The sequence below is a fragment of the Mytilus edulis genome, chromosome 5 (genome assembly GCF_963676685.1).
Source record: "Mytilus edulis chromosome 5, xbMytEdul2.2, whole genome shotgun sequence".
Lineage (NCBI taxonomy): Eukaryota > Metazoa > Mollusca > Bivalvia > Mytilida > Mytilidae > Mytilus > Mytilus edulis.
Genome location: NC_092348.1, coordinates 38,585,552 through 38,597,524, shown reverse-complemented (window position 1 = coordinate 38,597,524; position 11,973 = coordinate 38,585,552). Strand labels below are relative to the sequence as shown.

General features: G+C 35.3%; 1 pseudogene; it reads right to left on the bottom strand.

Annotated features, from left to right (window-relative positions):
• Nucleotides 1–2,547: 2,547 nt before the first annotated feature.
• LOC139523630 (uncharacterized) lies at nt 2,548–4,536 on the bottom strand (annotated as a pseudogene).
• Between the last annotated feature and the right edge of the window lie 7,437 nt (nt 4,537–11,973).

Here is an 11,973-nt window from a genome sequence, read left to right as displayed (position 1 = left end):
GTGATCAGTTGTATGTCTTGTATTCTCGGAGAGGGTGAAAGTAGTTAATGTGATCAGTTGTATGTCTTGTATTCTCGGAGGAGGTGTTAGTATAGTTAATGTGATCAGTTATATGTCTTGTATTCTCGGAGGAGGTGTTAGTAGTTAATGTGATCAGTTGTATGTCTTGTATTCTCGGAGGAGGTGTTGGTAGTTAATGTGATCAGTTGTTTGTCTTGTATTCTCAGAGGGGGTGAAAGTAGTTAAAGTGATCAGTTGTATGTCTTGTATTATCGGAGGAGGTGTTAGTATTCAATGTGATCAGTTGTATGTCTTGTATTCTTGGAGGAGGTGTTAGTAGTTAATGTGATCAGTTGTATGTCTTGTATTCTCGGAGGAGGTGTTAGCAGTTAATGTGATCAGTTTTATGTCTTGTATTCTCGGAGGAGGTGTTAGTAGTTAATGTGATCAGTTGTATGTCTTGTATTCTCGGAGGAGGTGTTAGTAGTTAATGTGATCAGTTGTTAGTAGTTAATGTGATCGGTTGTATGTCTTGTATTCTCGGAGGAGGTGAAATTAGTTAATGTGATCAGTTGTATGTCTTGTATTCTCGGAGAGGGTGAACGTAGTTAATGTGATCAGTTGTATGTCTTGTATTCTCGGAGGAGGTGTTAGTAGTTAATGTGATCAGTTATATGTCTTGTATTCTCGGAGGAGGTGTTAGTAGTTACTGTGATCAGTTGTATGTCTTGTATTCTCGGACAGGGTGAAAGTAGTTAATGTGATCAGTTGTATGTCTTGTTTTCTCGGAGGAGGTGTTAGTAGTTAATGTGATCAGTTGTATGTCTTGTATTCTCGGAGGAGGTGTTAGTAGTTACTGTGATCAGTTGTATGTCTTGTATTGTCGGAGGAGGTTATAGTAGTTAATGTGATCAGTTGTATGTCTTGTATTCTCGGAGGAGGTGTTAGTAGTTAATGTGATCAGTTGTATGTCTTGTATTCTCGGAGGAGGTGAAATTAGTTTATGTGATCAGTTGTATGTCTTGTATTCTCGGAGAGGGTGAAAGTAGTTAATGTTATCAGTTGTATGTCTTGTATTATCGGAGGAGGTGTTAGTAGTTAATGTGATCAGTTGTATGTCTTGTATTCTCGGAGGAGTTGTTAGTAGTTAATGTGATCAGTTGTATGTCTTGTATTCTCGGACGAGGTGTTAGTAGTTAATGTGATCAGTTGTATGTCTTGTATTCTCGGATGAGGTGTTAGTAGTTAATGTGATCAGTTGTATGTCTTGTATTCTCGGAGGAGGTGTTAGTAGTTAATGTGACCAGTTGTATGTCTTGTATTCTCGGAGGAGGTGTTAGTAGTTAATGTGATCAGTTGTATGTCTTGTATTCTCGGAGGAGGTGTTAGTAGTTATGTGATCAGTTGTTTGTCTTGAATTCTCGGAGGAGATGTTAGTAGTTGATGTGATCAGTTGTATGTCTTGTATTCTCGGAGGGGGTGAGAGTAGTAAATGTGATCAGTTGTATGTCTTGTATTCTCGGAGGAGGTGTTGGTAGTTAATGTGATCAGTTGTATGTCTTGTATTCTCGGAGGAGGTGTTAGTAGTTAATGTGATCAGTTTTTTGTCTTGTATTCTCGGAGGAGGAGTTGGTAGTTAAAGTGATCAGTTGTACTGTCAAATATTTTAAGACAATCCTGTAATCCTTTTAATATATTTCTTATAATTAAGAAATAATTGAAATTTGAGAACATTCACATTAATCGCAGTTTTTAGCCGTTTATACACTTTTATAAATCTAGAATTTAATATTAAGTAATACACCATCATGTGCAATTTGTTAAAATCTCATAGTAAACACTTTAAGTTGTGATGCTGAAAGACGTCTTTAGAAAATAAAAATCTGCTGTGAAATAAATTCAAAGGGAACAGTACCTTCCTTTTTATATTTCTGTGATGAATATCTTATGTACAGGAGATATTTGCGAGTATCACTGTGAACTTGTGAAATCCAAATCTTGAAAGACAAAAAGAATAAATATCAACCAGTTACAAATGTACTTTCCGACATATCTTAACCTTGTAACCATAAACTATAAATGCAATTTTAAAATATGGGTGCTAATCCGTTATTGAAACTGTTATTTACCTTACTTGGTATAAAACCAAAAACATAAGACAATATGGCAATATTTAATAGCTTGGTACCCCCAAGCTAAAAAAAACCCCAATTACATACATGCCCCCAATCTTATGACAAGCATTGAAGTAATATAAAGTCCACAACATAATCATAATATATGCTACAAAATACAGTTAATAAATAGCTATGCATGTACACAGCACCCTTAGTAATGCTACTGGGAGGGTGGTGGGAAAGCTAGCAAAAAAGAAGCGTGCAGCCATGAGCAGTTACCGAGAAAGCATGGTCCAAACTGAAACGAGGCTGGGTATGTGGGGTCTGCAAGACCAAGCGGGAGCGCGCCAAATTTAAACCTTCGTGCTAAAAACAAATTTACAAATAAATTGAACTTTACCTTACTTGGTATAAAAACAAAAACATAAGACAATATGGCAATATTTAATAGCTTGGTACCCCCAAGCTAAAAACCCCCCAATTACATACATGCTCCCAATCTTATGACAAGCATTGAAGTAATATAAAGTCCCAAACCCAAAGAGGGGGAAATTAACGTGGTAAAAGGGTACTGAAGGTAGAGATGGCTTTCAGCCGTTTGTCCATATCACAATCTATGTACCGAGAAAAACAATCACTTGACCAATATCCTAACAATTTTATGTCATCGTCTGAAAGGCCCACTTTGCTACCCCATGTCGCCGCGCCTCTGCGAAAAGAATGGCCTCCATAACTAAGGTGGTCCAACTTCATTAGTTGTAATGTAAAACGAAAGGCATTCAGGAAAACTGTGTATGTCAAACATGAAGTATCTGATAACCGAAAAAGGGGATCCAATGGTTCTCCTACCAAGGCAAGCACCTTAGACATGGCTGCAACTGGGCACAGTGGGTGATTATACAAATGAGGTAGCACTACTTCTATTGGCTTGGAACGAAACTGAAGGGTTTTGATGACTTTAAGACGTACGAGCATACCCCAGCTGCAAGGCAAGACATCTATTCTGCGCAAGTTGAACTCTGGGTTAAAAGTTCCTTTAACTAGAAAATTATTAGGGCGTAAGAAACCAAAAAACCCCGTCAGACAAGCCGCCCAAAATACAATGTTATTATGGTTTGACATATCAAGTACTTTTTTCATACTCAATAAAAGTAACTGGCGCTTTACAAGATTGGTTTGTACCTAATTCTCGTTTAACACCAGTTAACAAGTGTTTTATATTCCACGAATTTGAAATAGGATCTTGCAAGTTGTGCATTTTATGCAAAATAGATATAATGTTAATATAAGAACGTATGGAACTATAAGCAAAGTGTTTTTTATCCACTTTAATAAGCCACGTAAAACTCAACTGTTTTTTCATCACAAGGCACCGCTTTAAACTCATACTCTTCACAAAACTGAACGTACGTCTTCAAATGCGTACGATACGTTCCTGATGTTGATTCAGCCCACTCCTTGGTTTTCAAGCGTCCTACAGTTATCTCCAAGTCTAATGGCCGGCTTGCACCATCTACAAATATAAAATTCATAAGACACGTGTCTCAACAGTTCGTCTGCACTAAAAGAAATATAACTATAACTTGTTAAGATATCATACAGTCTTGAAAGTTGGCCTTCCTCATGCAGCCTGGATGCAGCATCCGCTATAATGTTGCAACGTCCACTTAGAAATTTTCCTTTAATGTCAAAGTTATACCTCGCGGACAGCCAACACAAGTCCCTTAATAAACTCATTAACACATTGTTTTTTGTCGATCCCTTGTTTAGAATACATTTTGTAGTCATATTGTCAGTTAGCACAATTACAGTTTTATTTTGCCACAAGTGGCCTAAACGAAGCACTGATAAAACAACAGCCAATGTTTCTTTTATGTTTATATGTTCCTTTCGGAAAACCGGAAAATCAATAGCCCAATTCACATAAAAATAATCTCCGTTATAATAGCCACCGCCTCCTAACGAAGAAGCGTCAGTTTGTAAGGAAGTGATAGGCTTGAAATCTATGAATTTAACAGTTCCATTAAATACACTCATAAAGTTTAACCACCAAGAAATGTCAGCTTCAAATTCAGAATTCAATAAAACTTTGTCATTGCGGTTTTGTGCGCTGGAAATAGAGTTAATCAAACGTCTGAGAAAAGTTCTTCCTCCCTTGACCATTTGGCAGGCCCAATTTAGTTTACCACAAAGAGATTGAATCTGTTTAATACTTGCACGTTTACGCTTTTGAAAAGACAATAATAAATTATAAAAGTCAGACTGTTTCTCCGGTGGCATAGTAAGAGTCAATTCACGAGTGTCTATAATTATACCTAAAAAAGTAATGCGTTGTGCTGGTCCTTCAACCTTAGACCAGTTTATGTTATATCCTAATTCTCGTAAAGTACGAATCAATAAATGTAACCCTCTATTACAATTAAACATTGTATCTTCAATAACTAGAAAATCATCCAAATATGCAATACATTTAATATTATATCTACATTTCATTATTATACACACTGCTTCGCTTAATTTTTGGAATATTTTTGGACTCCGGGAGTGCCCAAAAGGAAGCTTAGAATCAAACATATATGTAGGACTATCATCACCTAAGAACGTCCACTTTAAACCTGTTAAATTGTGATCTGAAACATGGCAACACACGGATCTATAAGCACTTTTTAAATCGATTTTTGCAAGAAAACTATTAGGTTTGATGAGCTTTAAAGCGTGACGCATATCCATATAAGCACAATTAGTATCACTAGTATACGAATTTAATGAAATTCCAATCGGTTGACTCGCGTCGTGTATCAAACGAATATCTCCATTTGGCTTCGGCACGGCCCCTAATGAGCTCACAATTGTCGGAATAGATTTTGTTACGATATAATTTCCTAATTCTATCTCTTTCTTAATTTGATTTTCAACTTTTGACCTGTATCTGAAAGCGGACGAAGTTTTCTCTATTAACCGGATAATGCGGACCAAATTTTATACACAAATGAAATCCATTTTTTACTCCATCTAAAATATATTCACGGTCTTCTATGTCTATAGGCAAAAGACGACCCCAAGCCTCGAAATGCAAACCATTAGTCGTAGAGGTCGCCTTTCTATTCACGACTATTCCCGATTTTGAGGCAGTTCTAAGTTTTTTGGCTTATTTGTGGGTTGAGAATGACCGTTAAGCGCCGAATGCGCATTAGAGAAGCAAATCGCACAGCTACAATGTATGCATCATTCTGCAATCCGATCAAAAACATGAATTGGAATTAAAATTTCGACAAATTTCTCTCCCATCTGGTAAAAACGGACCTTTGCGGCGCTCGTCTATCCCTGGCCTAGAATTCCTTCCCCTACCTTTAGATGCTCCAACCGACGCTTCAGAAAATGCTCGAAATGTAGGGTTGTCACGTTTAGACACCAACTGGAAATCGCGTAAATCCTGGCGATAAATTCCCCATTCGAATAATTCATCGGCCTGTTTTTGGCGATACTCTTTATCATATAATAACACGGAATACCAAACATTCCTGGCCGCTAAACGATAAATGTCAGCCGTATAGTTAAGATAACCCTGAATGTTACTAAGACGCTTTTGCTTGAGCAATTCTTGCATAATTCTGATGTTGGCGTACCCCCATTCTTCGATCGTTACCTTATCTATAGTTTTCTTTTTACAGACACGGAACTCGACCTCGCCTCCGAGAGTAAAAGTTTGGAATTGTTCAACAGGTTCTGGCCATATGAAAGATAAGATTTGAAGTGCACTTTGTTCCTTGTTAGGTTGCGAAAAGTTTATAGGCTCACCTGTTGCAGAATGCTGTTGTAAGGATGATGGTTGCAGTCCCTCGGGGAGTGTCAAAGCAGACCTGTGTATTGTTCGCAAACTTTCTTTCTCCTTCTCTATTTGCTGGCGTAAATGAGCCTTCTTACTCTCAATTTGGAGTTCTTTCAATTGTTTTTCGAGTTCACTTGTTTCCATTTCAGAATTATCATGTGCAGTGTCCAGTTTCGGATTCGCCGTTCCACCGTTTTCCTGGTCAAGTTCCTCGAATGATTCTTGGAAGTCATCATCAGATTCGTTAGAATCCATTTGTTTCTGTTTACCGGCTCTCAAACTCTCGATAATGTCTCTTAACTTTTCAGCATCGTGTCCCTCGGCCATCGCGTTTTGAGAAAGCTAGCAAAAAAGAAGCGTGCAGCCATGAGCAGTTACCGAGAAAGCATGGTCCAAACTGAAACGAGGCTGGGTATGTGGGGTCTGCAAGACCAAGCGGTAGCGCGCCAAATTTAAACCTTCGTGCTAAAAACAAATTTACAAATAAATTGAACTGTATACAAATATCCGAAGTAATGAAAGATCATGTAATGTGTGTAAAAGTGTGGCTAAATAATTCAAATTCTTTAATCAAGACCTATTTGTTTCTGTATAAATCTCAGACAATGACATGAATAATATTTCAATTCAACGAAATACTTTATGAGTTATATGGTTTGCTACTGACCCCCTACCGATCCATAGAGGGTTAGTAAACATACACAGGGAGGGAGTTGGGATGCAGGCCGAAGGCCGAATCCTCAATGAATTGTACTTACCCTCTATGGATACGGAGGGGGTCAGAAGTGAACCGTTTAACGAATTTAAATCACACGGGACTTTTCCTGCCAGGTTTTGTATTAAAAAAAACCAGTGAAATACAATAACATTAAAAGATGACGCCACCATTATAGTAGACGTGATGTCATGATGCCCTTTGAAATTTACTTACCCCTACGGATACAAATGTACATAGGGGGTCACCATGTGACGGCGTGTAACCAATCATAACGTCACAAATATACCCCAGATGCGATAACGTATCATATAGTAAGCAGTCTCTAGAACTGAGATAAATAACATTTGTTTTTGTGTAAAATCTTTAATTATTGTAGCATTTGACCATCATTTCCGTATAATTTTAGTTTATTAGAGGTTTCGTAACATCTTACGAACGTACGAAAGTCGTCCTAACTCGCCGTTTCAAGAAACGATCGAAGGAGTATTCATTTATCAAATAATGTTAATAGACTCTCTGTTCACTTCCCGTATACATCTCTTTTACATAAAAAAAATTACAGGGTTTGTTTTAAACCAGTTTGAATTGAAGACATAGGATTTATTATATTTTAAACTTGACGTATATATAGTACTGTACATAATTAATACTATTTTGTCATTAATGTTGGCAAAGAAAATGATATATTTATATACCAAGCACATAAATCGTACAAACGTACCATTTTTATAAACATGACAACATAATGTCGTACATCTTAGTACATTTAATTGAAATAGGGTACTGTAAAAAAATTGATGGAAGGGTAAGGAATCTTTTTGAAAACTTATCTAGGCTCAAACTAAAAGTAAACATGTCCGACTTGTATTTATAAAAAATACAATCTAGAAGTAAACACCGCTGGGGAAATAAAATTGAGAATGGAATGGGGATACGATCAAAGAGACAACAACCCGACCAAAGAGCAGACAACAGCCGAAGGCCACCAATGGGTCTTCAACGCAGCGAGAAAATCCCGCACCCGGAGGTGGTCCTCAGCTGGTCCCTAAATAAAATTGTGTATTAGTTCAGTGAAAATGGACGTCACACTAAACCCCAAAACATATAAATTAACTAAAATAAAAAAACATACAAAACTAACAAAGGCCAGAGGCTCCTGACTTGGGACAGGCGCAAAAAAGCGGCGGGGTTAAACATGTTTTGTGAAATCTCAACCCTCCCCTATACCTCTAGCTAATGTAGAATAAAGAAACACGTAGCAATACGCACAGTAAAACTCAGTTTTAAAGAAATCCGAGTCCGATGTCAGAATAGGTAACAAAAGAAACTAAGCAAAATGACAATGATACATAAATTAACAAAGGACTACTAGCAGTTAAACTGAAATATCGGTTTTTAATTGGAAAATCCGAGATCACTTCGTTCTCCCCAACCCTACAAAATCCAAATGATCAATATCTCACCGTAAATGATTATTACTGATTTATGTTCTAGCTAGACTGGCATACTCAAAACGATAAATAAAGGAATTTGTTGAACAAATTATCTATAAAAAAACACTAGTTAACTTGAAAAAGATGTTCTGTAATTTATTTGTTGTTTTGATTTCTTTTCTTTCAGTTTTTTTGTTGTTGGTTGTTTGTTTTCTACGGAAGCGTATTAGCGCCACACATTTTTTTTTTATTTTTCTTCCTATGTTTGCGTTATAACGCAAAGGTTTGTCTTTGCGTTATAACGCAAACCTTTGCGTTATATTAAGTAACGCAAACCTTTGCAATATAACGCAAACCTTTGCGTTATAACGCAAACATTTGTTTTATCTTATTTCTTATTTAAGATTCAAAGGAAACAGTAGTTATTAATGGAGGAGGCTGGATATAATAAAATTTATCACCTTTGTAGTAATTGCAAAGTAAACTGCTTGAATAATTAGATCATATCAATGACTAATAATGAGCAGAATAATACAAGAAGATGTGGTATGAGTGCCAATAAGAAAACTCTCCATCTAAGTCACTATTCGTAAAAGTAAACCATCATAGGCCGAATTACGGTCTTCAACACGGAGCATTGGCTCACACTAAACAACAAACTATAAAGGTCCCCAAAAACGATATCCAAGTTACTACTAGTATATATATTACAAAGAAAATTGAGTAAATTGAGGTTATACCTAAGAAAAAAATCAACCCTGCTAATATAGCTATAACCGAATATAAATATACTTCAAAAGTAAGCTCTCGTTTGAGAACTGTGTAAAGTAGGTTACATTCAAACAAGCTACCCTTTGGCAATAAATGTATAGAATGAAGATGTTTTATTAATAAAATTATGTTCTCTCTGTTCAAATTGCTACCCAAGCATCTTAAAAATACTTCATTATATTGAAATAAAAATTCAATGACTTTCTATCAAAGAATTTTGATCATATTCTGAGATTTAAAAAAAATGTTTCCTTATTAATAATTCATTTTAAAGCAGAAAGATCATTTTGTCTATTTGATTTAGAGGTTTCACAATTGTATGACATTATTTTTGATCTTTCAATTTTAATATGACTATATACTATATCTATTTTCTTGTTAAATTATATACTTTTCTGATGCACAAATCAGTCTTAATTTATGTATAATTGCACTTCAATTATTCCATTTTTCCTATGCATATTTATTATAATGATTTGGCCTTGTATGTATGTTTCTTTTTTTTTATCTATTAGTAAATCACATCCGCAATGAATGACAGACGGACATATATACAAAACTTAATGAATAATTGAAATAAAGATGTTTGCGTTATAACGCAAAGGTTTGCGTTATAACGCAAAAGGTTTGCGTTATAACGCAATGGTTTGCGTTTAACGCAAACTTTAAGGTTTGCGTTATATCGCAAAGGTTTGCGTTTAACGCAAAGGTTTGCGTTATATAACGCGAAAGGTTTGCGTTATATAACGCGAAAGGTTTGCGTTATAACGCAAAAGGTTTGCGTTATAACGCAAATGTTTGCGTTAAACGCAAAGGTTTTGCGTTATAACGCAAATGTTTGCGTTGTAACGCAAAGGTTTGCGTTACAACGCAAAGGTTTGCGTTATAACGCAAAGGTTTGCGTTATAACGCAAACATAAGAAGAAAAATAAAAAAAAAAATGTGTGGCGCTAATACGCTTCCGTAGTTTTCTGCAGCCAATTTAAACAGATATATATAAAATGCAATAAAACGCGCAGTTAACGACATATATATCCGAGAAAAACGTAGATACTAGTACATGTCGGTCTTTTTTCTTTAAGGAGTGCTTTCAATAGAACTCATTATTGAAGACTATATCGAATACATACGGGAATGAATGAAAAAATTGAACAGTTGTAAACGACATCTTACATATATTACATGTATCTCTTCGTCCGTTTTTATAGATAAATATTGTTCTTATAAAAACTAATCTACACTCAGATTTATTGACTCGAACCAGTAAATAAGAAAACTATTTCATGGTTAAATATTTAAAACTATCTTAGTTAATGACTTTGCTTATAATTCCACGAAGATGTCTTGAAGCATAACTTTTTCGGGCAGACGGAAGAGAAAAACGTGAATGAGAAAGTTAAATAGACTGCAAAAGAACAGGTTGTGTATATTAAAGAATAAACAAAAATTTAGTGTTATTAGTTCGTTGTATTGTCACCCAAGATAGCAAACTGTGTGGCAGAACTTTGTTGCTTGGTTGTCAAAAAGACGTGTGTATTAAATGCTTATCTCGTCCTGAAATATTTGCGACTGAATGTTAACGTCGGGACAACCAATCAGTCAAAGGCAAATCAGATACGTGGAAATGTTTTTAACAAATTGAATGAAATTACAAAATCAAATAAAATTGTGAATGAAAATCGGGAATGTGTGAAAGAGACAACAACCCGACCAACGACCAGAAAACAGCCGAAAGCCACCAATGGGTCTTCAACACAGCGAGAAAATCCTGCATCCGGAAGTGGGCTTCAGAGGCCCCTAAACAAACATGTGTACACTAGGTCAATGAAAATGGACGTCACACTAATAAAGTTCATTTTTTTTATTGCGACAAGAGAGATAAATCGAATATGTAATCAATCGATAATAACATAAAAAAAAAATGGCAACACTAACAATAATAACAAAGATGTAAAAAGAATATAAAACTGTTCGCTTTAAACACACTGCAATATCGGTAGAAAATTTTCACTGAACAAAATCATTGCTCCTTGATAAATCGTTAGTTTTGTCCGTTCGTAAGATATTACGATTATTAGGTTAACAATAACCATCGGAATCGGAATCCGAGTACGAATAAGACTGTCTTTTATACAGGTAGCAACACGCGGCTGTCATTCGGCATATCGAGAAAAAACGATCGTAAAAGAATTAGTAACCGTAGTCAAGTATTGCGATGCAATCGTTAGAGATCTGGTATTACATGTATGAACTTTTTAGGAAATCTTATCAAGAAAATACATGTAAGGTCTATAGATAATCTGATGTATCAAAAATGGTTCATCATTATGATCAGTATCAGGGAAAATCAGAGTTAAAAAGATCAGCGGTTTTACAAAACTACATAAGCATCTTCAACATTTCATTGACATAAAAAATGTAGAGAAGCATGAATTTTTTATATTACGATCGAATGATAAGATTACTATTCTCTTAACAATGTCGTTCTATGTTTAATGTTTCAAATAGCTCTTAAAATTATTTTGTAGTAGGTTAATTAAAAAATGTTGCAAAATTGGAATATGCAAATGAATTTTATATTTATGATCGTGAAAGATCGGGTACCAATTTTTGTGAACGTCAAAAGGATCGTTTTGTAATTATATGAAAGTGTATAATGTAATTGGTACAGCAAAAGACTGGATTTCCATGACTTTTTTGGGGGGAATCAAAATGTTGGGCTATGATGGTTCAATTTTTTAGGACAACGCCGTGGTGCCCGATATCATATACTGTCTGTCCGTCCGTCCTTCAACATGTTTATGTACATGTAGTATAATAAGTCAAGATTGCCTCATTTGATATCAGTATGTATATCTATAAAAGTAAGATCCTTGTCTATTTTTGTTATCAAAAAAGGGGACAAATTTGGTAAGAACTCGTTCTTCTATGAAAAACTCAAAAGTTTTGAGAAGTGTCTTTTTAAGCTAAGATTTCAAAAGAAATAATAATTGATGCCGGGTATTTCAATATTGCAGCATATGAAAATTGATGAAAAATATGATAAAATTATTTTTTATTTACAAATTAACTAATGATTTTCATCTTTATGTGCTTGGATTTCAA